The sequence below is a fragment of the Bos mutus genome, chromosome X (genome assembly GCF_027580195.1).
Source record: "Bos mutus isolate GX-2022 chromosome X, NWIPB_WYAK_1.1, whole genome shotgun sequence".
Classification (NCBI taxonomy): domain Eukaryota; kingdom Metazoa; phylum Chordata; class Mammalia; order Artiodactyla; family Bovidae; genus Bos; species Bos mutus.
Window position 1 is genome coordinate 91,632,888 of NC_091646.1, and position 26,708 is coordinate 91,659,595.

Sequence of the window (26,708 nt, forward strand, 5' to 3'; positions counted from 1 at the left end):
ACAGGAATCCCCCACCCATGCCAGGGACTAATCCTGCCGCCCCTCCAGGGATTAACTCGGCTCACAGGTCCATAAAACACTTCCGGCGCGGTTGGAGGGTCTGTCTGCAGAAACACTTTAAAATTATCCTCCCGGGTTTGGAGTGGGAATTGACCCGGTGGAGGGAAGTGAGTAAACCAGAGGGTTGTAAGAGGTGATCCGTGCGGTTTGCAGGCTGTCGAAAGAGGTGCCTAAACTGTGGGCTGTCGGGGCTGCTTCAACCCAGAGGGTGACCTGGGTCCCAGTAGACACATCTCGGAAAGGGATGCAACATTTACTAAATGACATTGATCTGGAGGAGAGTGGAGGCAAGCAGGAGCTGGTAGGTTTCAGCTGACTTCTGGCCCCTTTTCAATGAGGCCAGAAACTTACTGTTCCTGAAACTGTTTGGGGTTTGGGGCAGAGAATCAGTCTCCTGCCCCTCTTAGGTGGGATTCTGAAGACCAAGATCTTAAAGCATTTGGTAAACAGGACCTGATCCCCTCCACATCATTGTGACTAATGTTCCATCTCTCTTACCCTAGAAAACAGAGTGGTTTGCTGATTAAAAAAAAAAAGTAAAAACCAACCCTTCCTCTAATCCACACAGGAATGTACAGATAAACAGTATCCAAAAGCCATTTAAGATTTTGAACATCTTCTTCTTTTACATCACTTCAAATTAACTTTCTGAGGTAACAGAACATTCTTTGGAATGTTCTGAGAAACATTCCTGTCCAAAGTGGGGGTTAAATGAAAGGAAAAAAGACCTTGAAACCGGGTCAAATCACACTTTAAGGAGAAGAAAACCGGATGAAGAATATAAATTCTAAGTAGCTTTCTGGCTCCCTATCCTTCTGTTAGTCTGGAGAGCAGATGCTATAGATACCAGGCCACCCCCATAGGACCCCGGAAGTAGGTCCTGACTCGGACTTGATCCACTAAGGGCGAGGTGACGTTGGCCTTTGGGGGGTGGGGGGAAGACAGTGAGGAAGGGCAGTCATTTGCTTTAAGTGAACATCAGAAGAAAGACCTAGGCCTGCCTCTGCGTCCTGAGGACCCAGAGCTACTAAAACTGTGTGTTGGGAGGCGGCGCCCGACGACCTCCTTCCCCGCAGATGGACTCACGCAGCGTGACCAGCCCCAGGTGGCGCCCAGGCACACTGGGGATAGAGGCCTGGGCCGCGCATTCACTCTGCCTCGCAGATTGCAAACGGGGGCCTTTGGCTGGACCGCCCACCGTCCATTCTCTCCCCTCCCTTGCCCGAGGCCTCCGGGCAGGGTCTACTCGCCTCCACCCCACTGCCCCTCGGGCTGCGTCCTCCGCTCCCTGGCACCCAGCCCGGATCCTGAGGCCTCCCCCGCTCGCCCGCAGCCCCCGTTCTTCCCCTCGTGATTCATTTAGCAACGGTGCAGAAAGCCTGTTTACCTCTGCAGCCCAGGGCGACTCGATCTGCGTAAAAAGCCCTAACGCCAGCGCCGACCAGTAGGGGGGGATTGTCCTATAGATTATTTCTCCTCCTGGGGTTTTTTTTTTTTTTTTACGAGAAGGCTGGGTTGGAGAGGGGGTGGGGTGGCGTGTTGCTGCTGGTTTTTAAAACACCGTATTTGAAAGAGAAACAAAAGCCACACAAAAGCCGTTTAGGAGGTACCAAGGTTGTTTTTACATATAAAAAGTGCAGCGAATACCAAGGGGCCCCCAGCAGTGATAAACTAAATGGTTGGCCGATTTCGACAATTAGCAGTTAATCTGTTATCTGCGATCTGCAAACAAGTTTTGAGGCTCGAAGGACAGCGAATTCCTGTTCCAGTCGACGGCGTTGTACTCTTGGGCACCTTCGATGCTCTGGGTTTCTCAGAGTGCAAATCCAGCTTCGGCAAACATGGGTTTCCCGAGTTGGAGGACAGACTTAGGTCACAGAAAATTCAGTCGGGCAGCCAAGAGGCCTCGGCCTGTATCGCCCCTCCGGCCCTAGCTTGTCTCTTTGGTTCCAATTTCCCCAAGGTTTTTTTTTCCCTCCCCCCGTCATCTAATTTCGCACGTAGTAGGCCTCCAGCAAATGTGGAATGAGTGTTGGAAACCAAAGTGAGGCCCTCGGCCTGTAAAGCAGGCTGATGCGCGGCCTCGCCCTCGGAACTCCCTTCGGGTGCCCAGAGCCCTCTGGCCGCCGCAATCTGCGCGCAGCTTCGCCCTGAGCGGGCCGGGGCGGGCGGGGGAGGCCGGGAGGCATGAAGCGCCTGGAGCCTGCACGATGATAAATATTGCGCAGACAGCCCATAAATAATTTGCATTATGTTCAGCTGACAACGCAGGGCGATTAATTTTAATAGCTACATATTTGCCTGGGCTGCTGCTTTCGTAGGCCCGGTAATGAAAGGCGAGAGGCTGCCCTGGCTCTGTGCTCGCGGTCCCGGAAGGCAGCCGGGAGGTGCGGGAGGGCCCGACGAGGCGTCTCCTCCAGGCAGCCCCCCGGGGAGTCCCAGCCTCTGAGCCCCCCTCTCGCTCTCCAGGCCGTGTAGACGCGGGGTGCGTGCGCGCCGCGAGGGCACCCCCGGGGCCTGGAGCAACAGGAACTACCATAATGACACTGCACATTTGTCTGTCTGGGGAGAGCCACTTGTGACCACGGGACCCTCCCCAGGGCGATGCGCCCCACTCGGATCAAGTCCGGAGTGTACTCCGAAGGGGATTTCACGTTCCAGTTTGGGTGGGGGTTGGGAAGGGTTGGTGCTAGCCCGCCGATTCACCGGTAGGCCCCCGCGCAGCAGAGGCTTTTACGCCCCGGGGACCCAGGCAAAGGGCAGAACAAAGCCCAGCTGCCCACGCGTCCTGTCCGCGCGCGTCCCGAGTCCTGCGGTCCTGCGTCCCGCGGGAGGCCTCTCTAAAACGCTTTCCGAGCTCCTCGATTAAAAGGACCGCACACATAAAAGACAGAAGAAAGGATTTGGAGCAGCTCTTAAAAAAGGGGGCGGGGAGGGGAGCGCAGCGAAGAAGGACGCGGCGCGGCGGCTGCCGCGGTCCCGTGGCGACCGGGTGCGCGCGTGTGCGTGTCTGTGTGTGCGTTCCGATGACAAAGCCCCGCCGCCGCTGGCGAGCTCCCGGCTGCTTGAGCACTGGAGGGGGAGGGGGGGGGCCCGCGCTCGCGTAGGTAGCGGGGAGTCGAAGCTTCCCGGGAGAAAGAGTTCATTCATAAGCCGGAGGAGGCCTCCTGGCCGGGCCAGGTGGAGCCTCCCGAAGCCAACACCTGTGTGTTTGCCTGTCTGAAAAGGGGCGAGCGCATCGAACATTACCATATTTTAATTGCCTTTCGCAAAGGTCATCTCTAATTACGGGTTGCGAGGAGGGTTGGCCAGGGGTCTGTAGCCCTCGATTGTGTGCGTGAGTGTGTGTGTCGCCGCTGAGACAATGCTCTTATCGAAATGCCAATCCGAGGGTGTCCGTGCGCGCCTGCGAGGCGGTCACGACGTGCCGGATCCACGCAGACCGGGCTGCGTGCACAATAAAAGCCGAGCAGGCGGCGAAGGGCAGCGCAGACCCACGGGTTTTCTTTTTAGAAACGATGGTGCGAAGAGACTTGACAATAATAACACGCAGCAGGATTAAATCAGAGTGGGAATAAGAAAATGCATTTTCGTTCCTAAAACCGCGTCCTGCGGTTAACCCATCCGATCCCCCAAGAGCTTTTTGTGCCCACGTGGAGTCCCGCACGGGGACAGGTGCGGGGCACAGAGCGGCTTTGGGGGTGCTTGGTGATGGTCCAGGACAGGCACCCTATTTTAATACTAATCTCTTCCTTTAATGCACCGTAGTCAGCTACAGTGAAGTGGAATCCTTAACGACGTCTATTTTATGGGGAATGATAACTGGCTAGTTGAAAAGGAGAAAGAGAACATTAAGGGTTTTTTAACTTTTAAAAGTCTGCATTTCCTTAGTTTTCATCACTTGCGGAAGCCCTTGAGGCAGAAGCCTATTGTAACTTCTTCTGAGGGAGCAGCCAGGCGGGAAGGTTGTTGGAGGGTCAGGGGTTCTTAGGAGGATATTGTGGAGATGAGGGGGTGGAAATCGGTGAAGAGCAGTTGGTCAGGGGTGGCCAGCAGCGACTCTAAACTTGACTTTATCAAAGGAGCCTGACGTCTCTTAGCCACCAAGCTGTTTCTGGGAGTCAGGAGACTCGCAGAGTTGGAGGGTTTTGTACTGGCTCTGCTTCCTGCCTGCCCCCCACACCTGGCCTCCTGGCCTCACCAGCAGCCTGCTTTGCCCGGAGGAAGGCAGAGCCAGATGACGGGTCCAACCCCCGAGAGACCGCCTGGCTTTCTCCTCCCCTGTAATCAAAACCAGATGCACTTAAGCGCCTTTCATCAGAGGAAGCCCAAAGCCCTTTAACAGGCTTCAATAAAAGCCTTGCTAGGGCCTACCAGCCTGCTCAGTGTCCAGGCTCCTGTGCCCATGTCCCACTGGAGGAAGCCTGGGTCGACCAACAGGGCCTAGCTCCTCCCAGAGGGACCCCAGAAGCCAAAGACATCTCCATAGCCAAGGCAGCCCTTCCAGACAAGTATGATGCCAGGATCCCTGCCAGGTGTATAAGCACAGACTCCTTTGATAGGAGGAAAGAAACCAGCAAGGACGAGAAGCCAGCAGCTAGTGCTGAAGGAAGGATAGGAAGAACCAGAGGGACTCAGAAAGTAGCAGAGAGGTGAAAGGGTGATAATGATCAAGATATTCAGAAGCACTCCAAAGTACTTGGACTACCCCCACGTTCAGAGCCCGTATCCTATCCTATTGCAGCGCTTCTGTCTCCCACACTAGACTACAAACTCCCCAAGGGCAGAGACTGTCTTATTTATCTTTGCAAGCCTGGTGCAGGTTGGCACTAAATACGTGGTCAAAATGTTTGGGAGATCACAGGTGTGGTGGAAAGCTCTGGAGCAAGACACATCTGGGCTTAAGATGGGAGCTCTGCCTAGTGACTCAGCAGTAATTTGCCTGAAATGCAGGAGACCCAGGTTCGATCCTTGGGTACGGAAGATCCCCTGGAGGAGGGCATGACAATCTACTCCAATATTCTTGCCTGGAGAATCCCATGGACAGAAGAGCCTGGCTACAGTCCGTAGGGTCGCACAGATTTGGACACAACTGAGCAACTAACACTCTGCCTCCAGTGGTTATGTAACTTTTTTGAGTCTCAGTTTCCTTATTTGTGAAATGCGCATGAGAGTGCCTGCATCACCAGATTGGGGAAAGACGTGTGAAGTAATTGCATGTAAAGCAATAATGAGGTTTTAGTCAACAATAATAATAATAAGGTTTTGATAACTGTTGTGCCCTTATTCTTGAAGGAGTGACAGAGGGTTGGGGCTGATACTGTTTGAAGCATAAGAAGACCTCATGGGCCTGGGATTTGGGTCAGCAGGGAATTGTTTCTAAAATGTGTGTTCCATAGCCCTGGGAATTGGAGCACTAGGACCCCACTGTTCAGCGGGCAGGCAGCCCCAAGGCTGTGAGCTGGGCGAGGGAGGGCATGTCAGCCTTTGAACTCAGGCTCTGGGGCAGGGCCCAGGCCCCTGTGTGCTTCTCTGCAGGGCTTCTTGTGGCCAAGCCACCTGAGATGAGTGGTAGCAAATAACCCCAGTTGGTGCTGGCTTTCTGTGATCTGGGGAAGAACTGTCCCTTGGGCTTCATTCATCTCAGCTCCTGTTTCGCGATTCTGCTGATCTGCTCAGTGCCAAGTCGTATCCGACTCTTCGACCCCGTGCCCTCTGTCCATGGGATTTCCCAGTCAGGAATACTGGAGTGGGTTGCCATGTTTTCCAGGGGATCTTCCCAACACAGGGATCAAACCCGCATCTCCTGCATTGCAGGCAGATTCTTTACCTGCTGAGCCATCAAGGATGGCTGTATTTTATCTTTGACAAGTTCACCCCTTGGCATTTGGCAGGGCAGGGGCCCTTCTCTTTGCCTCTTCTCTTTGCTTCTTGGCCTATTCTGGCCTGTTCAGTAGCTCCTCGCCTCTCATCCCCCACCCCCCACACAATTTGGCCAATTTGTCTGCACATTGCAGGTGGCTTGTTCTTTTCTCCTGCCCCTTGGCTGCCATGCTTTTTGGGTGTGTGTGGTGGGGGTAGGGGAACTAGGACCTGGCCCCCCATCCCCCCCCCACTCAGTCGTCCACATTCCAGATGTCTGGCATCCCCTCCCTCAGCACTTTCCCAGGAGGGCAGGCTGTGAGTGAGGGTCAGTGGGCTGCCTGGGCAGCAGGGACTCTGAGTACCTGTCTCAGGGAAGCAGAAAGAGGGGGATCGGAGGGAGGGAGAGGCCCAAGGGCTGCTGGGTGATTCTGTAGGTATGGCCAAGCCAATGTGACCTTGAGTATCAGGGATGAAAATGTATATGTCTGGACTGTAATGCAATGGGGTAGTTGGGGGTCAGGGAATGAGAAGATGTGGGGTTTGTGGAGGAATTGGGAAGAAAATGAAGCAAGCTGACTCCCCTTCTGCATTCCATCCCACCCCCTCCCTGACAGGAGAACCTTTGAGAAGAGGCAAGAAAAATGTGGGAGGGAGGAGGAAATGTTTGGTCCTGCTCTCCTGCCCCATGAACTGGCTCGCTTGTACAGCCAGCGTAGGTTCGGAGGTAACAACAACTGGGGTCCTTTCAACCAGATCCTTTAGGACAGTAGTCCCCAACCTTTTTGGCATCAGGGACCAGTTTCGTGGAAGTCAATTTTCTCACAGACCCCCAGGGACTGTGTGTGTGGGATGATTCCAGCACCTTACATTTATTGTGCACTTTCTCTCCATTATTATTACATCAGCTCCACTTCCGATCATCAGGCATTAGATCCCGGAGGAGGTTGAGGACCCCTGCTTTAGGGGAAATGTGAGTTCAGATTTGAGAGGGAGACAGGTCACTGTCTGTCCTCCAGGGATCCCGTAAAGAACAAGAAGTTGTTCCATCCAAGGTGGAGGATTTGGATTGTGATGAAATGTGTCCTGCCCTCCACACTTGTGATTTTAATCCAGCTTGCCTTCCAGCAGGCATATTATAAAACTGACCTCCCCTTCTTACTATCAGAAGTGAGGGTCAGAGCTTGTCAGCAGCAAGGGAGCTAGTGTGAAAGCAACTGAATTCTGCTTATGGACTCAATGGGTCCAGAATTCAGTGGAGATTCTGGGGGCTGGAATCATCTGGAGGCTGCCTCACCCACTTGTCGGGCTGCTGGCTGGGACCTCCGCTGTGTTCAGAGGCACCAGCACAGGGCTCTGTGTGTGGCTTGGGCTTCCTTACAGTATGGCAGCTTAAGGGCAGCAAGACTTGAAGTTACATAGCAGCCGCTTAGGGCTCCAAAAACAAGCCTTCCAGCATCACCTCCTCCAACCCACCCTCAGAAACCATGTGGCGTCATTTCTACTATATTCTGTTGCCTATGATGAGTCACGGGCCCACTCAGATTCAAGGCAAAGGGACATAGACCTACCCCTCATTGGGAGGAGTGTCAAAGAACTTATGGTCACTGGGGAAAAAAGAAAGAAGAAAGCAAGCCATGCCAGGCAGTCTTGAGAGCTAAGCTTAATTAGCACTGGCTCTAAACAGAATAGTCTACATTATAATAGGAGCTTGTACCCTCAAGAGGCTGCATAAATTATATGGGGGGTGAGGGAGAGACAGAGAGCTAAAATTAGGCCAGGGTAAAAGAAATAGAGCCATAAAGCAAATATGGGTCTTATGGAAAATAGACGATATCAAAGGATAGCTCTCTCTGTGAGCTTGTGATGTGTGGGAAGGACTGAGGAAGAATTGGTTGGTGGGATCAGCTGGGTTGTAGGCCCTTCAGCATTGAAAGGGAAAGCAGGTAAAGGACAGGACTGTGGAATCTGGCTGCCACCATCCTTCACCCGCCATCTTAGGGGGATCTGTGGTAACCCTTCATCGCCTCAGGCAACATTATTTTCATGATTTGCTTGCAAATCACTTTTTTTTTCTTTCAACATACAGATACCTTTCTGTGGTACAGAGCTGGAAATGTAGCCAGTGTATTTGCTAAAGTGTGGAAAAAAATAATACATTGCTCTAATAATAAATGACTCTAATACTTACTGTTTGTCCCCTACCCCCAGGTGTGGTTTTAAATATCCACCATGGATAGTGTTGTGACTGAAAGGGGCTGGGTACATCTCTAGGGCCCCAGGTTCCCATTATCCTTGTCTCTAACCCCTGAATGGAGAGTTTGACTTCTAATTTCATGCTAGGGGTTTCACAGGCAACATAATTGTATTTGCCTCTGCCTTTGATCTGCTATTTGATCTGCTATTTCATTGTGGCTCGACTAGGAGACAGAGATAGAAACGCAGTGGAAAAACACGATTTTGTTTTGCTTCGGAATTGGCAGTTATTATTTTCTCTGGCTCCCTTAATGTGACACGCCTTCCCTAAATCTGAAATCTTATCATTTTCCCGTTTTTTAAATTCCAAAAGGCATGTGCACCCTCTGGCTGGCTTTCCTTTTTTCCTCATGAAGATTTCATTTTCAGCAAGGCTTTGGGGCGGGATGCTCCTGTCTTTAGATCTCAATGAAAATTGAAATCCCTGAGTTAGTGGAGGACTCCCAGTTAAACTCTGACTGACCTGCCCCTTTCCTGACCTCACCCCAACTTCCCAGGATGTACCTGGTTCACCTCAGCCTCTCTTCAGGTAATTAGGGGTCTACAGGGCTGAAAAACAGGTCTGCTCTGCTGGGAAACCAAAGAAACCCAAATGGAGCATGAACCTTGTGCGTCAGAACTGAGCAACCTTCAGTATAGCCCCCCAAAGAAGCTGGCTTCTGGAGCAGGGCCAGGTCGGGCTGTGTAGCTCGTGTGCTGTACTAAGGCTCCCAGCCACCACAGGAAGTGAGGACTGGAATTCAGGCCCAGAGGCACTTTTCTCCAGTGCTCCTGATAGCAGCAAATAGGCTAGTGGCAGTTCTGTTCTCAGGGCAGAGGCAAAACAGATTTTCTCTCTGATCACTAAGAAAAGAGACGGTGACACAGGACAGGACGGGGGTCAAAAGGGCATCTTAGGAGCAGATCGGGCCAGCCTTAGGCTGTAGATCAAGACAGCGTTGACTGAGCAGGTTGGAGCAGTAGGCCCGTTATTCGCTCTTTGTTTCATCCCCTCTCATCTGCATGGTCCAGTGTTCATAAATTATTGAATTACTAGATCCTTCCTAGGCTTTATTTGGAGTTAAAAAAAAAAAAAAAGACAGGGGTGTCACCCTACCTATGTTTCTTGTTTAGCCAGCAAGGTGGGATTTGAAGTGGGGGCGGGGGGATGTTTTCTTTGGTTTTGAAGGTGAAGCCTTTCAGGGATGTTGTTAGCTGCAGGACTATATATAGTGGGTGCAGCCATTTGAGTGGAAGACCTAACAGGTGGTGCAATAGAGTTGGACATCCTAACAGGTCACCTGTGAACTGAAATTCACATTAACGTGTAATGGGCAAAGACAATTTGCATTTAAAAGTGGAGGATCATCCAGAGAAAGCAATTCCTAATCAAAGTTAACTCCAAAGAGGGATTTTTCTGGTGTGAGCAGTAGGCTCCTAGGGGAAGCCTCTGGAAGCCTTCTAAATTAGCCCTGTAAAGCTTGCGCCTGTTCATTTCTATAGTGGACAGTGTGGGTATTTGAAATTCCATTAATACTTGGGAAGGTATTTTCACAGTAAAGCCAGAAATGGCGTCTCCTGAGAACAGCAAATTTAGGTGACTTGCTCTTTATAGCTAGGAATGGACAGGCCAGGCGCTCTAAATCCATTTGCCTTCCTGTTTCTTTCCATACTTTGCATAATTGGAACTGGGTATGTTGAAGAAAGACAGTTTCAAAGGACATTAGTTACATCATTGTGGCTGGGAGTTCTCAGTTTTATTTTTCTATATTTTTATTTCTATAGTTATATGTGTGTTTACTTTTTAAAATTAATTTGTATTTTTCACAAAGGAATTATTTGCCCAAAGTTTATGAAGCCCAAATAGTATGTAAAGGATTGTTATAAGAAAGCACCCCTCTCCCTTGTTCTGCCAGTTTCTTCTGCTAGAAGAAACTTTCTAAGTAATATGTAGATGTGGCCTTCTCTGGAAAAAATCCACAATAACATCGTCTGTTGACCTCCTGGTGTGGTAGAGGAGGATTTTAGTTCTCTTCGTCACACTTCCCCTCCCCCACCCTCACAATAGACCTGTACCATAATTTCTTATTAAATTCATGTCCAGTGTTTACTTTGTAACCACATATGGATTGTTTATTGCTGAGGCAGATGAGCTTCAGTGATTGCGTTTCCTTTCTTGTAGGATTTTTTTTTCCCCTGGAGTTAATAATTGTCTCCTTTTTCTATTTGCTTCATTTTCTTTGACCTATGACTGATTTTTCCCACACTCTCCAACCTCTCTACAAATCATCTTGGGGCAGTTTTTTTTGCATTCACATCTTGGATCCCATCTGCAAAAAGGCTGATCTTTTTTTGTTCTGTGTGTTTCTTTTTTCATTCCCATTGTCTTCCAGCTGCAAACCTTTTTAGAAGTTTCTCATCTTCCATTTAGTTTTATTTTCTAAAACTTTGCTTTTTATGAAGTGTGATGGGAGTTTTACCGATTTCAAAGTGAGGGAGGGAGGAGGTGGTGGTATTGTGTTTGGATGGAAAACTGCATCTCTACAGCTCAGCTGATGTCAGGAGCAGAGACATGAATCCTAAGTTTCTGAATCTTGGTATTTTGCTTAGTTTAAATAAACTTTCACCATTTTTCCTAAACAGCAACCTTTCAGAAGTGATGACTGTTATTCCCTGGAACCCTGAAACTATTCAGTGTTAGCATATTTTTATCCTCCCTTCCCCTCCCAGAGTGGATTCTACATTTTTAGAAGTAAAGGTTATTTTTAAAATAATTAATTGGCCCTTCCCCAGACCATTTACTGCAGGATTCATGCCCTTTGTTTACATTAATTTCACGTTGCCTTTTATTTGTGTTTAGTTAGTCATTTACAAGTCTGCCTTCCCAGCTAGATTGTAAATTACTTGAGGGCCAGGGGTGCCTTTTTACAGAATTCACTTTTGTACTTTTGGATTCCCCTAGAGCCTAAGTCAGTGCCTAGCCCTGAGCAAGCTCTCCATAAAACCCTGTCAAAAGGCGGAAAAGTAGAGTGAGTCTTCTTCAACCTAGACCCCTTAAAGAGACATAACTTTCAAATTCTCTCTGCCCTCAAAGCTGCTCAGAGACCCTTTGGACGGTGGGGACTGTGCTCCAGGCCTTGCCCCCCAGGATGACAGCAGCCCAAGTTGCTGGCTGCTGAGTGCAGGAGAGGTCACACCGCGTGGACCATTCAGGAGTCCTGGAACCTGCTGTCGTTTCTCGGGATTAAAATCCGCCTTGGCGTGGCGGCTAGGGGCGACCACAGCCTGCGCTTTCACCAGGAGCGGTCGCCCAGGGCCAGGGGTCAGCCGTGACCAACTGCGCGGAGGAGCCTCTGGAGGGAAAGGGGCACGGCGCCCCGGGAACGCCCGCACTGCAGCCTGGGCCCGGCCAGCGGCTCTGCGGTCCCACCGCCGGGGGCAGCACCGCCCGCGCCGCCCGGGCTAAGATGGCGGCCGGCGTGCAGCCCGCGCCCGGGGGAAAGGCGGGCACAGCCCCCCGAGAACCTGCGCGCTGGGCCTGGGCCTCCTAGCGGGAGGCCGCTCCTCCTTGGCCTAAGGGGACCGGTGAGGACCCAGTCCTGCCCCTTCCCCAGACAAGCTCCCTGGCCCAGCGTCCTACCTGGATGACGCCTAAAGGGATGTTTTATCACCCAACTCCCCCAGACTCTCGATAGGAGGAAGTAGGGACAGGTCCTGGTTGAGATAAGGACTGCGAGGAGGATGGCTGCCTGACTAGACACAGTGGACAGCGGACCAGTGGGTACCACTGGATGCAGACCTCAACCCCAAGCCATTTCCTTCCACCCTGGCAGCTCGGCCGCTAAGGCGTGGGACACGATTGGTGCATACGTTTGGTGTACAGTGACACAATACCCATGACCGCAGATCGAGGATCGCGCCCAATTAATATACAGGCCCAGAGCTCTTGAAATCAAGAATGTCTTGGAAAATGGGGTACATCTCGTTGGGAAATCCGTAATATAATTCAGTAGAGGCTACAGAATGTGAGCAGCCCATCACATTTGCTCTGACATCGGTATGCGCACTGTGTAAGCTTCCTGCCTTCTAGGACACTCCAGAACCTGAGGTCCAATTTACCAGAAATGGCATTGATGAATGCGGTGCCTTCTGAGTGATCTCGCCTCGGGCTCAGGTTGGGAGGTCAGAAGGGCCACCCGAGGGAGTAGCTGATGCCGGTAGAATCACAATGGTAGAAACGGAGAGGTACCCGGAAAAGCTTCCCTTCGCCCTTTGTAAATTGCAGCCTGACACGTCCCACTGGTTCAAGATTCCATCCCAGGTTTGCATGTAGTTTATCAGCTCAGCGTGAGAAGCTGAAAGTGAACTTTTTTGTTTTGTTTTGGTGAAATAAAGTCGTTCTGCATAACGTTTGCACCGACTGGTTATTCTCATGGAGAACACTTCCTCCACCCACCCAGGCAGCCGCCACACCAGCCTTTCTTTACCTCTGCAGCCCCTCTATTAATTACCTCTCTCTCGCTCCAGTTTAGGGAGCCCCCGGTGCTTTGTTCAAGTACAGCAATAAACCCAAGACTGGGCCTAATAATCCTTGGTCCTGACCTTCCTTCTAGCTGGCCTGGAGCCTGGTGGGCCCTCCTGGCCCCCAGTTGATTAGGGCCAAAGACGCTGTTTATAGTGTTTGTGCTTTATCCCCTCTGCACACTTGGTACTTTTCAGACAGGCCGCTTCACCAAAAAAATAAAACGTGTACAAGAAAAAGTTCAAAGCGGCCCTCTGGAGCCAGGCCTGCAGGAGCTGGGGGTCATCCTACTACGGAGCCAAATCCATCCGGTTTCTACACGGTAGCCCGCGCCGAAGGGTTACCGCTGACCTTGCGCCCACCGAATTCCTCTAGTAGCGCCAGCTCGGGTGGCCCGGGGACACCCACCTCCAGCCATGTCCAGCCCCCGTGCTCCTCCTGGGAGGCGCAGTAACCATAAACGGTACGACAGGCGGCCGGCGGAGCTGGTTCGGTGACGGCTCCCTGGAGACCGCCGCCTCGAGCGGCAGGCCCCATCTGCAGTGCAGCTGACTGTGAGCGGCCCGGGGTGGGGCCTGGACGGGAGAGAACCGGCGGGGGCTCCGGGCAGCCTCGGCCTCAGGACCCCCTCCTCCTCGCCACCCGTTACAGAACTGGCTATATCTGGCTCATGGCTTCCGAAAGGCTGGCGTGGGAGGCCCAGAAGACCCCAGTCAAAGGTTGGAGCCGGGGCTTCGGAGTGGGGCCCGAGGTATGAGGCAGCGCTGGGGACCCTGGAATCGAAGGGGAGATGAACCCTCCTGGGCCCCCCGGGCCGGGAAGGCGCTTCGGCGCCGAACTCGCAGCGAAAAGCTCCAGCACCCAACCCTCAGGGTCCTGCGGCCGAGAGGAGCCCACGGTACAAGCAGGCATGGGAAGCGCGGCTGTAGGCACAGCCTCAGGTGCGCTAAGGTTAACTGGCCACCTCCGGACAGCCCGCCCCCTGCCTTCCACCCTCGGGCGCCGGCCAGATCCTGGGCAGCACCGGCCACCGCCCCGAGGCCGCCGGGCTCAGCCTAGCGCAGTTCCGCCTCGACCTCACAAAGGCTGCGTGCGGCTAGAGCAGACGAGGAGCGGCCACGACTCTCAGATCTTTAATTACGCCCCTACCCGTCCCCCCACCCCCATCGCCGGCTTCCAGCCCTTTAATCAATTTCACGATATTAAATATTAATTTCCCGCCAGCCAGGCTTTCTCGAAGGAGGGGGAGGGGACGGGCAGGGCAGCTCCGAGGAAGGGAGGGTGTGACCTGGATAGTAAGGCGTGAGGGCTCTTAAGTGACCTGTGCTGGGAAGTCGGTGCCACCGGGTCTGAGCTTTGCGGCTGGGGAACTTGGAGAGTTATGAACGCCGGGATGCAGGCCTCCCGAAGGGGCAACTAGGTGCGCCGAGAGTCCCAATGCGCTGGGCGATAGCCTCCTGCTCCGCACCCCCCACCCCAAGCCCGGAGTCAGCCTCACACGGGCCCGCGGCGCGCAGCGATGATGGATCGCGCCTGGCGGGGGTGATTTGGTGTTGATCGCACATTATCACTGGCAGGTTGGACTGGTTGCTGATGGACGACTTCTAGCGGCGGCGGCAGCAGCTTCTTCAGGCACCGCGCGGGGACTCGCTTGCTCTGCGAGGGTCTTTTTCCCCGAGCACCTCCCCCCCGCCCCACTTCCCAGAGACAGGAGAACCTGAGAGTCCGAGCGGGGTCTTGAGGCACCCAGGGCCGCCCGCCCGGGTCTGGGTCCTGGGGTGGGCCGAAGGCCAGGAGAGGAGGGGAGCCAGGACGCCTCTCCCACTTCCTCCCGTTCCTCCTTGCCTTGCCGCCTGACCCCCCCCCCCCTTCCTTCCTGCTTCCCCATCGAAGCCGGGAGGGCCTGGTTCACTCGTGGTGTGGTTTCCCCGCCGCCGAGTCCAGGCAGCGGCGGGGGGCGGGGGTGGGCGAGCTCCCCCGCCCTACGGCCCCCGCCCCTCTCGCGGGGCTCGCAGCACCGCGGCGCTGCGGTGCGCCCCTCCTCGCGTCTTTTTCTAAAGTGCCTGCAGATACAAAAGCGGTTTCGTAATGCCTTCCGTCTGCGAGAGCCGGAGGACCTTGGCTGACCTTTCGGAAACTGATTGCAACTGCCTGTTAACAGCCCGTACTGACCGCACCGAGCGGAGCGGAGGACAATCATTTAAGTGACAGACGGCGAGGTGGCCTCGGCTCAGTCGAGCGGCCTGGTTAAGCCCGCCCCGCCCCTCCCCCCGAGTCCCCCCCCGCCCCACACTCCAGCCCCGGGCGCACTGCGGGCTGTGGCGGGCGCTCGGGCGGGCGGGGAGGGCGCGTCGCGCGCGCCCGCTCGTGTGTGTGTGAGTGTGTGTGTGTGCCTGCGATTACCGGCCGACGGGTTAACCCTTAGCCGAGCGGCCGGCCCCTTTGAGGCCGGACGCTGCTGGCTTAATCTGCCATCTGCAAAAGAGGAATAAAAGGGCCGCCTCCGCCGACTTTCCCTAATGGGTAAACTGTCCCCTCTCAGCGTGACCGGGGCTGCGTGCCTGCTGCTGCCGGAGAAAGATCCCGACCCTCGGCTCTTCCGGCACGTCCCTGGGTCCCCTCCCTGCGCCCCCTCCCTCCTCCTCACACAGACACCAGCACGGGGACAGCGCGAGGGGTCCAAAGGCTCCGAGAGGCTCGCGGTGCAGTGGACGTGGGTGTTCCCGGTGTTTTCTCTTTCGGAAACTGGAGAAAGGTGGGGGGCGGTGGGACCTCACCGGGAAGGCGAGGTGGGGGAGGGGAGACTGGTGACAGGGCACCTCGGGCTGCGCTCGCTCCCTCTCTCGGGAGAGATCGCCAGCTGCTCTCCAACAGGCAGCGCCCTGAAATCTATTTAAAGAGAGGGAAAGGGGAGGAGAACAAAGGGGGAGGAGGGGGGCGGCGAGCGGAGCCTGGGCGAGAGCGAGCGAGCAGGGAGGATCCGCCGCTCCGCGGGCACATCAAGCGCTCACATCTGTACACTCCGCGATCGATGGGGAGAATGGATAATATTTGTCAGCTGCAGACCTTTCTCTTCCCGGTTCCTGAGGAGGGGAGGGGGCGAGGGAGGGGGAGGGCGGGCAGACCAGGCGAGAGAGGCCGCCTCAAGGACAGCGCGCTTCCCGCGGCAGCCACACGGAAACCCAGAGCCATGAAAGCCCGGGGATTTTTCTCTTATTATCATTATTAATTATTTTTTATTATTCCACAGCAGCCAGCGAGCGCTCTGCGGCGCCCCTCCCCCGCTCGTCCGCCGCCTCCCTTTGTTGATTCTCAGCTGCGAGCGCGGCGGGCCCGAGCCGCCGCCGCCGCCGCCGCGGAGCACGATCTGCTCTTGCGCCCTCGGTCGCAGCTGCGGCCCAGGAAGCCTGGGCTGCGTCCCCGCCCCCCCGCCCCCCACGGCGCGGCAGCCCCCGCACCCCCTCCCTGCTGCCCGCCACGAGGCCAGCCCAGCCTCTCCGCTGTTCTTCACTGCGGCTCCGCGTCCCCAACGCCGAGCAGAGGCGCTGGCTGCTGCTGTCCCGGGCCTCCGGCCGCGCGGGGGCTTCGCCGCCACCCCCCCCCTCACTCCGCGGCGGCTTCACTCTGATGCCGCCGTCCTCACACATGGTCTTCATTTTGCAGACCAGCGGCGTGCTTCCTTTCGGCTCCTCTCCTCGGGGCTTTTCGGAGCGGAGAGGGCGGTTTAGAGGAAGTTGGAAACCCTGCGAGCTCAGGGGAAAGGGGGAAAACCCTCGCTCTAGTTCTGAGCTTCCGAGGCGGAGGGGAGCGCCCCGCGGAGGGTGGGGCAGAGCCTGGGTGTCCTCCCCTTCCTTAGGTGTTGGAAAGGCGAAGTGAGGGGTGGCGGTCGGGAGAAGATCCGGAGCTGGAGAGAGAGAGCTCCAGGTCTGCTTTCGCTCTGTCCCCTCGCCCGCACGCACCGGCCAGGGCAGAAGTGACCCGCCCCCTCGCAACGGCACAGCGGGCCTGGGAGCCGATCCGATTAGCGGTCATCAAACGAGACCAAAGACACCTCAGACAGTCTCCCACCTCCCGCGCGGGGGAGCTCCCTGGGCCTTTGCCCCCCTCCTTTCTCCAAGAGTGTAAGCCCACAGTCGACGGCCCCCCAGGTCTTGGATCCGGGCCCACTCTGCGGATGAGGGGCAAATAAGATGCACAAAGTTCTGGTTGGGGTTAACTGGGAGCTTTGCGCCCCTCACCCCGCTGTCCTGCGATTCCGGGCCAGCCTGCGGCGGCGTCCCCGACTGCTCCGCGGTCCTGGGCAGGGCAGGAAGCTGGCACGGCCGCCGGCTGGGCCGGCGCCACTTGGCCGGGCCGGCTGCTCGCTGGAACTCGCGCGGCACGTTCGCGCCGAGTCGGGTTCCCGGGTCTCCCGCCCGGTCACCCTGAGCGGCTGTCTTCCCCGCCCCACACTTGTCCGTCGTCTTCCCTCCGGAGTCTCCCTGTCTCCACCCGCCCTCTCAGCTTTTCCCCTCTTCGGTCTGTCTCGGGAGCCCCGTAGCGCAGTCAACCGCCCTTCCCGAGATTCAAAAAGAAGTTTTGTGTTTCCCCGGGGGCAGCAGCCTAATGCTTCCCTTGTTTTCCGGAACAAAGCAGACATTCAGTGGGGAGGGGGCAGGCGCTGACTCCTTCCCCTCCCCGCAGCACCCCGCACCCCTGCAGGTTCAGAACGCTTGCTCCGGGGCCCCGCTGGCCTGGGGGTGGGGTGGGGGCCCGGGTTCTCCCGGCTAGGCTACAAAAGCTTCGCCCCCTGCGCCTCCTCCCCACCCCCTCACCCCCAGCCTCAGCCGGGAGCCCGAGAGAAGGCGACATGGTGTTTGGGTGAGGTTCCCAGCCCGGGCGGGGAGGGCGCGCACGCAGCTGTTTACAGCGTGCCTGCTGCTGGAAGCATACCCGCCGCCGCCTGACAGCATGGGGCACCCGCGCGCTGCCAGCTAAGAGAAGACGCGGAGCGGCGAGCCCTCCGGCACTCGGCCCGAGGCCTCGACAGCCCCGGGGCCAGGGCGCGCGGGGTGGCTCGAGGTCTCTGCGAGCGCGTTCCTCTTCTAGCTCCTCTCCTGCCCCACAATGGTCTGAATCCATCTGGTAGTGTATCAAAGGTACTGGGGGGAAAGAGCGGAGAGCTCAACGAGGGGCGCTCAGAGCGTTCTTGGCGCCCGGCTTCTAGGTAGTCCTCCCCGCCTCTCACCGGGACTTAGTTCTCCGGCCCGAGTGAGTAAAGCACACCACTCTAGCGACTCGGAGATGCTTCTCCCTCCGGATAGCTCTCCGCAGTCCCACCTGTCCCTGTCCACCCTGCCCACCGGACTTCCCTTCGCCCCACCCCCGAGGGGATGGCGGCACTAGCTGTGCCCACGCGCGCCGGGCCTTCTGGTCCGCGCAGCGCTGCCTTCGATCCCGTTCCAGTTCTTCCCCTCTCCCGGGCCTGTGGCCGGCCCCCGGCGCCTCCAGCGCGGCCTGAAACTTGATCCCGTGTCGGAAGGACAGTGTGTAAACACCAGGCGCGCTCCGAGAGCCCGCGGGAGGGGCCAGGCGAGGGCCGCCCGGGCAGCTCCGAGGCCCCGCGCCCCCGCCCGCCTGGTCGCCCCGGGCACGATCGGCGGGGCCGCCGCCTCGCTCTTTGCCTTCCCCGTTGGCTCAGCTAATTGGAGCCGCCGCCGCCGCCGCGCTGGCGGCGGCCTCTTGTTGAATTTTCTAGATCGCAACCGTTCGGTCGTGGCTGCTTGCGGCTCCCCTCCCCCTCCCGCAGCTGTTATCTTGGCCGGCAACTTGGTGGTGGGGGCCGTGCCTCCGCTGACCCTGGCCTCAAGCTCGGTGTACACCCCAGTAGTTTGGGGGTGTGTTTCTGTGAGGTGTGGGAGTGAAGGCAGAGTCAGTATCGGAACTGTGAGGCTTTGCCCCTGAATCTGAGGCCCCTTGTTTTGATGAATGCAAATACTATCCAAGGGATTCTGTGACAGAAAGCCATTCTCCTTGCAGTCGTGCACCAGGAGGTAGCGACAGTTCCCGAGGAGCTTCAGGAACAACTCCACTAGCAGCTTCAGTTGGTTCCAGGAAAATGTTCAGAAGGGTGGAGAGGTGGGAGGCCTGAAGATACCCCCCTCCTGCCTCCAAACCCTTTGCAAGTTTGGGACCCGATGTGTAGGTTTTTCATGCCACAGAGGCCGCCTCCACCTTAGGCGTAGCCCACCAATATGGGACAAGGCCACCATTTTTTGTCTTGATTTGGAGTACCAGGTGGGTCCGAGGGGGAGGTGTCATCCTTAGTGGGTTCTGAGCTTGTACCCTGGGTCTTTGGGTCCCCCCTTCCCCTGCTGCTGGAGCTGAGCCTCCTTTCCCCCTTGGCCAGCTGGCTCATACCCTGGTCATATGTCCCTGCTCCGAGTGAACTGTGGGGTGTGCAAACCATCAGGTCTGCATGGGTCTAGAGGAGGCCCAGAGCCTGGCCAACGGCCAAGGTGGGAAGAAGTGAGGGAGTTTGGTAGTGCTGAAGGACCCAAGAAGATGTTGCTGACTATGCTGGAGCAGTTGTTCCGTATACAACATCTGCCTTAGAACATCTTTTCCTTTGAATAGAACTTTTGGTAGTGGGTTTCACAGGCCCAGCCCTGACATTGTAAAAAGTGCGTGCACCACCAGCCCGAAAACGCATAAATATACACAGGCAAACTCCCAGGGGGCCGGTCTGTGAGCCACCACCGAAGGGATCTGCAGCAGCCAGAAAGCGAGTCAGCTTTTCCTGTGACGGTTCTGAGAAGGGCCCCTGTTCCCTCCCTTTGATGGTTTCTCTGACAACTGTTAGGGAACAAAGAGGCAAGGCCACTGGCTCATTAACTGTCATTTTCTAACACCTCTTTCCTTCCCTTCTCACTTCTACCCAAATTGCCACTTTGGGGTTTTCCTGAGGTGTCCTTTCTATTTATAACCAGAGCAAGGTTTCCAACTCCATCCATATTGATTTAAGCTCTGATAAAAAGGGAATCTATAAAACTGATGTGGTAAGTTGGTGTCTAGGATGGCACTTCAGTGGGTCAAGTTCACCTAGTTCTTTGGCATCGAAAAACGTCCAGGCCCTTCCAATCAGATAAGCTAAGTGTGTCTCCCACTGTTAGTTTCTCTTCTCTTTCTGTACTGGATAAAAAAGGGATCTTCTCTCAAAAATGTTTATTCTTCTTCACCCCTTCCCTACCAGTGTGCAAGAACCTTGTTACTATGTAGGAGAAAGTGTATTTCTGTGTTTTGATAAAGAAGAGAGTAATTTGTGTTCCTCTTCAGGCCTGAAAAGATAATTATGTGTCCCGGGAGCTCCCTCTTCTCCTGGCTGTTTAACAGGCTATCCAGATTCTTGTTCTGGATCAGGAGCGCGTCAGTGTCTTGCCTCCTTCTCGTCATCGTCCTGTCACCAGCCGGCCATCACCAGGCCCTTTGGCAGGTCATGTGCTTGAGGGTTTCTGTCTTGAAGACTGGTGGTGCCTCAGAAGACCCTGTGACTCCGAGCTTAATTAACATTTCTTTTACTGTACAAAGAATATTCTGAGCCATTGGCATCCTCTGGTCCATCTCCCTGAAAGCTTATGCCAGAAGCTCTCCGTGGGGCCTATCGGTGGTGGGAAGGAGCCATCATGGTGGAAGTGTTGAGTGCTTGCCTGCACCAAACCAAACCAAAGTGCAAATGGCAACAAAAGGGGCATCTCCACCTGGTAGCTAGCTTGGAAACAAATTCTACCCCACCCCACTCCACTGCCAGCTAGTAAAGCCTGAGGGCACATAGTTCCTTTGGCCTCCCTTTAGCCTGACTTAGGAATGATGCAGTTAAGTAGATCAGGAAGCTGCGAGGCATCCACTACTCCTCACTTCCCCTGGCGCTGGGCTCAGCTTGGCTGAACTTGCCGTTCCTATCTTTTAAGAGGAGCTGGTTGTGTTTCTGAAGCAGGATCGCACTGTGCCGCCTCCCCAGGGGTCCTCAGCTATTGATTTTTAATATCCGTATTCAATATTGTGTATTAAATATTGAATCCATGCACGAGAGGATGTGATGCAAATCACCAGCCGTGCCTGAGACTTTAATAGTTGTTTTATTGCCCGGAAACCACAGTTGGACGCAAGGCATCCTGCAGCCGAGGCTGGGGGTGGGGATGACAGGCAGAGAGGAGAGCCGAGCAGACAAGCAGAGCGGGGCCTCCCAAAGATATAAGCCCTCTGGAATAGCCACTGCTGGAGCCACAGACAGTTCACCCCTGGGCAGGCGAGTTGGGGGCCGGCTCACAGGCTGCTACGGAGAGAGCAGGAGGCTGCTGGCTGAGACCTGAGTAGAGGAAGAGGTATGAGGCTATGTCCTTCCTTCCTGGACTTCCCTCACTGGACTGCTCATTCTTGTCCAGCCACCCCCCCCCTTCCCCTCCACACAGATAGTCACCCAGACTCACACACACAGAGCTATTGAACAGGAAAGTGAACTTGGGAGCAGGAAACCCCAGGCCTGGGGGCTCCTCCACCACTCTTAGCTCTGCAACCTTGGTACAGACCTATCTTAACCTCTCTGGGCGTCATCTCTCTCCTCTGTCAGTGAGGGTAACGCTATCTGCCCTACCTTCCTTATAGCCCGGAGTGAATGAGATAATATTCAGGGAAAAGGCTTTTGTAAACTGTCAGGCCCCACGTAGGTAGGCTGAGGGATTAGTGTTGGCTTTCCCTTTATACTCCCCCTCTCCTCCAGGCTGTGGCTGCAGGCTGGCTTCTTTTCTCTCAGGCATGCGGGGCCCCTCCTCCATTACGGGCCCTCTCCTTCTCTCCCTTGGCCACCTCCCCTTGGTCCTCCAGGCTCCCCACTCTGCCAGGGCTCTGCACTCAGGCTGAGTAGTCAGGTTTCGAGGGCGCCCAGCAGGGAGATGAGAAGGGAGGCCCCCAGGAAGGGCGAGAACAACTCGTGGTGTGTGTGTGTGTACAGCCAGCGTGCCGCAGTCAACAGCCTGGAGAAAACGCTCAGCTTCATTCGAGGTTGGAGAGGTGAGCTCAGAGACTTCTGTCCCGGGGCTGCCCAGGCAGCGTGGGGAGAAGTGGAGGGGAGATCAGTGAGTAAGAGGCTCTCCTGGCCCAGTAGGAGTGGCGTGCTGGGTCCATTGTGCAGGCAGTGGAAGGGAGCAGCGGAGAACTTGAGGCTGAGGAGCTCCTCTCACATGACACTGTTCCTCCTTGTGGGAAGTCCACTCGATTCCCAGTTGTTGGAAAGTCAGGGCATGGGCTTTGCCGTAGGGGTCTTGCGATGGGGAAGCTGGAATGTCAATTCAATTGAGGGTGGTGGCCTCCCAGCACCTGCAAGTCAGATAAACAGTTGCCAGTGGCCCCCAGGGTGGACACTAGAGGGCTGTACTCTTGCCTGGACAAAGTGCTGACCTCCTCAAACCCACACCTTTGTCCCGGGGCTCAGGGAGGGGCGGGGACCAGAGGGGTCCCTATCAGTTAAGCCCACTGCCACGGCGTGGGCCCCACCATCTAATGGGAAGGCCCGAGTTGATTCGCTGAGCCAGCCCAGGCCCAACAGAGACCAGGTCTGGCAGAAGGCCCCGCCGAGAGTCCGCGTCAGCGTCCCTGGGCTCGCAAACCCAGGGATGCCAGGCAGGGCCTGGCTGCGCACGCCTCCGCGTCGGGGCTCGGGCGTCTGCTGCTGCCTGCGTTTCCGGGTCTGCGGCTGAGCCTCCCTGGCTCTCTCCTCCCGCTTTGTCTCGCTGCCAGCTTCTCGCCTGCCCTCGCCAGTCTCCTGGGTCGGCCGGGCGCGCTCTGCCTTTCCGAGTGCGTCTCAGCTTTTACAGTGCCTTGCTCTTTGCGCACGTGTGTGGCCGCCTTCCCTCAACCCAGGCACAACCCAGCCTCTTCTCGCTGGCTACTTGGCACGGCCGTCGGATCGCGGAGAGGGCCTACCCCTGGCGCCCCCTCCCCCACTTCAGTCTGCCGCATCCAGAGCCTGGCGACCTCCAGGACTGAAACATCCCGAGGTTCTGGGTTTAGCTCCCCTCAAAGCAAACCCAGAAGGGCTCGGGAGTATTGCTCACTGCGCTCCTCGTGGCTCCCAGCCCTAGGCAGCACCTGGAGGGGGACTTTTATGAGACCTTGGCAGAGTTAAAGGGAACCACTTCTGCGGCCCACCTCGCGCCGTCTGTGGCGTTCTGAGAACTGTAAGCCTCTGAGAATTGGGAGTACACGGCTGTGCCGCTGACCCGAAAGGTGGCCGGACGTGTGGGTCCGAGTGGGGGTGCCTGGAGTGCGTGTGGGGATCGCTGGGACTCTCGGTGGATTAGCCGCTACAAAACGAAGAGGAGGGGGAGCAGGCCTTGGGCGCTCGGGCTGGGGGCCAGCCGGGGGCTTGCGAACATTCTAGGCCGTGGGGCAGGTGAAGACACCCGAGCCCGCCCCTCCCCCTGGAACCCGCACTCGGCCGGCCTTTGAGGCGGAAACACCGTCCAACTCCTTGAAAGTAAACTTGCCGCGAGGGGAGCGAAGGAGGGAGGGGGCTGGCGGGGGTGTCTGCGTCGGGAAGGCTTGTGTCAAGTTTCAGCCCCTAATGACACTCGGTGGCAAGGTGCCAGAGCCCTGGGAGCCGCGGCAGGGGGGAAGGGCGGCGGGGGATCCGGGTAAGAGTGACCGAGCCGCGGGGCCGGACTCGCGAACCCCGAGGCGCACCGCGCGCTCTCGGGCCGGAGGAGGCCGGCGGGGCGGGGGCGGCGGGCGGGGAGGGGGCGCTCCGAGAGCCGCCTGAGCGAAGAAGAGCGCAGGCATCTTCCGCAATCCATTCATGCACTGAAGCGCGTGCAGAGCTGCTGATCGCTGCCATTGTTACTCGCGGGCGGTGTGGGAGCCGAGCCTCCACTCTGGCGAGAGATAAATGGCCTCTGACAGCCCCTCCTCGCCAAGAGAGCTCCTCGGATTTCACCGCGCGGCGGCTCTCAGGTCTGTGCCTCTCTCGCTTCCCGGTGAGAACCTTTAAATCAGCCTCCCGGCCTTCCCTCCTCCTGGACGCTGCCCCCCACCCCCACCCCCGCCCGCTCAGGCCCCGACAGGGCCCTGGGCGCGCTGCGCGCAGTCTCCGGCCCACTACCCACCTGGCGGGGGGAACAAGATGGGGAGCTCCGGGCGGACCCCGGAGCCGCGGGGGAAGGCGACTGGAACCCCCGCCCCGACTCCGCACCTCCCCCGGAGCGGAGCCCCGCGCCCCGCCTCCGCGCCCACAAGATGGATCAGGCTACCGTGCGGAGAGCGGGCTGTAAATATTTAAAAAGTCTCTCGCGCGCCGGCGGTAATGGCTTTCGCAGTCGTAATGTGTGCTAGGAGGAAGGGCGATGCATGCGTGTACTGTGTTGCGAGATGGGGGAATTGTTCTTACGCCTGCCCCCCTCCCAGGTCCAGGGTGGGCTGCAGGTTCCGGCTTCCCGATTTCCCGCCCTCCGTCTCTGTGCCGCCACGATAGCGCTGAGAACGCCAATCGATAGGGAACTTGAGCATGGCACGGCGCCGAAGGCTCGGACGGGGTGACCTGGAGCCGCTCTTCCCTTCAGAGTCTCCCAAGGTCCTAGGCTGGTACTGGTCTGAGACCCCCTGTCCAGGTCCACTTCTCGTTGATGCACGGGGGAGGGCGGGAAACACACAGGTTGAAGCCCCCTGAGTTTGGGTGGTCACTAAAGCCCGGACGCGGGTCTCTGCAGCGGGGCCCAGAGCCCTGTTTTGTGCCTTTGCTCCCCTCCCCGTGCCTCTCTTAAGCCTTGATCCACTCTAAAAGAGAGCCCTTCCCCCCCCCCACCCTTTCTGAATCTGAAAGTAGCTTTGTGGCTGCTGGGACCGAAACCTGGGAGGAGGCAACGCGGAGAGATTGGGGTGGGGGGGGGGGCGGTGCCTAGCGCCCAGGCTCAGTGGAGGTCACACGTGGATGTGGAGAGGATCCTTCGTATTGCTTGCGACTGTGGGCCTGGGATCTTTAAGGCCAAGCCCAGCCGGATGGAAGAGGTGGGGGAGGGGGCATCCAGTTTCCTCGGCTTCTCGGCTTAATGGGCCCACCGCAGGGTGTGTACCGGTTGAGGCTGTCGCCTATGCCAGCGGCCCCTCCCTGGCGGGGCGGGGGCGCCGAGTTGCCCAGAACTGGGGCGCGCCGGGCGCCGCGGGTTCGTGCGGAAGGTTGGAGGGGTGTGGGCTCAGGCTGGGGCTGCTCCCCTGCACCTCTCCGCCCGCTCGGGGACCAGCCGAAGTGTGGGTGCTGGCGGCGTGTCAGGGCGCGCCGGGGCTGCTTTCGGCGTTCGAGCGCGTGGGGCTCCCGACTCCTGGCAGCTCCGCGCACGCCGCTTCCAGGGGCTTGTGTTGTGCCCTGCTTGCTTGTTTGTCTCGTGTAAACCTCGTAAACCGCCCTGATTTATTACCCAGACTAAATGCTTAATTTGTGAATATGAAACAGATTAAAAGGGGCGGGGGGGCGGGGGCTTGAGGTCGGCATATTTTAGCAATCAGACCAAAGCAGGCCGGCAGATGTTTCAAATTTGTCGACATTTTCAGGCTCATGTGGAAAGCCAGCCAGAATGGTCAAGAGGTCCTTTCTCCTTCCTTCAACCTGAGAACTTGGCAATGATCAAAAGGAGGTGATTAGTAGCTACAGGGAAAAGACACCAGCAGACAAGGAGTTAACAGAGGCTGAGCCCTTCACCTCCAGGATTGGAATGGGGGTGGGGGGGTGAGAGCTGGTCACAAAGGCAAGAGGGGTCCGGACTAAAAAGGCCTAAGTCCCAGAATCCAACTTTGAAGAACAAAGTAGAGGATCCATTAAAAGTTAATTCAGCAAATAAACTTCATTGGCGATAACAGAAACAGGAAAGATGGAAATGCCAACTTGAAATAGCCAAAAGATAATAAAAATAAGTCGTTTTTATGTGGCCTATACATGTGCTTCCCTTCAGTGATCTGCCTCAGCACAGGCCTCTCCAGAGCACCCTCTCCCTTTGAAAAGACCCCGTGTGTACAGGCAGTGTTTTTGTTTTTCTTTTTGGCATTTGTCATTTTGGGGCAACTTCACACGTCAAAGGCGAGCACAGTGTTCTTATCAGCTCCCTTCTTCCAGCCGCCCAGTGAAGCAGATACAATTTCTGTAAATTGGCCTTCTCCTCTGGGTTTTGATTGATCATCACCATATGAGATTATTGAAAGTCTAATGTCTTATTTCACTTTCTCCAAGGGGTGAGGAGGGGAACAGTTTATTGGAAGTCAGGCCACGTGAAGATTCTGGGGTTGTGCAATAGTAATTTCCATTATCCTGGGTAGATCAGCCTGTGGGAACTACTGCGCATCTCCTACGGGTTCCTTATACCACCTCCCCGCTTCCCCCCTCCAGGTCTCAGCTTCAGGCGCTGTTAACAGGTACACTACAAACTAGAACCTTCTGGAGCCTTTGTAGTTAGAAGGAGAAAATGGCTGTTGACTAAAAATAAGGCAACAAAAGATTCATTAAAAAAAAAACATTTATTATTAACTCAAGAATCCCCTCCTGAGGACTGTTTCCCACTCTAAACTTTTTTTGTTCCCCTTTTGCCTCGATACCATCTTTCATTTTATTAAAGTTGATTATGGTTCCTGTGTCTTGTCCTCAGCCAGACAAAGGCTTAGGGAAAGTCAGAGAACGTGTTAATTATATGTTTCTTGTAAACTGACTTTTCATTTCCCCCTAACACATTTAGTCGGCTTGGTGTTTAGTTTAGCACTCAATTGCTGCAAATATGCCGCTTAAAAATGCTGTCTTTATTAAAAACAAATAAATGAATGCAGAGACCTTTCTAATTTCAACTCGCGTGGGCTAGAAACAGAAGAGAAAACCGAAAGCGAGAGCAAGAAGGAGGGAAAGGCAGCGGGGAGGAGAGAGAAGAGACAGAGACCAGGAAACACACACACACACACACACAGAACATTGCTTCTGCCATCCACGCTCCCTCCCCTGTTAAAACTGGTCCGTACAATTGTCCCT

The 26,708-nt window shown here is 56.0% G+C and overlaps 1 protein-coding gene across 3 annotated transcripts in view; it reads left to right on the top strand.

The window, feature by feature from the left end:
* Positions 1-26,708, top strand: part of BCOR (BCL6 corepressor) — a 119,752-nt gene that overhangs the window by 6,217 nt on the left and 86,827 nt on the right. The window contains exon 1 of one of the 3 annotated variants that reach the window (XM_070366419.1): positions 23,535-23,662. The exons of the other annotated variants lie outside the window; for them this stretch is intronic. The gene's annotated coding sequence lies outside the window, so the exon portion shown is untranslated. Of the gene's footprint in view, positions 1-23,534; positions 23,663-26,708 lie in introns of those variants that run through there. 3 annotated transcript variants of the gene reach the window in all.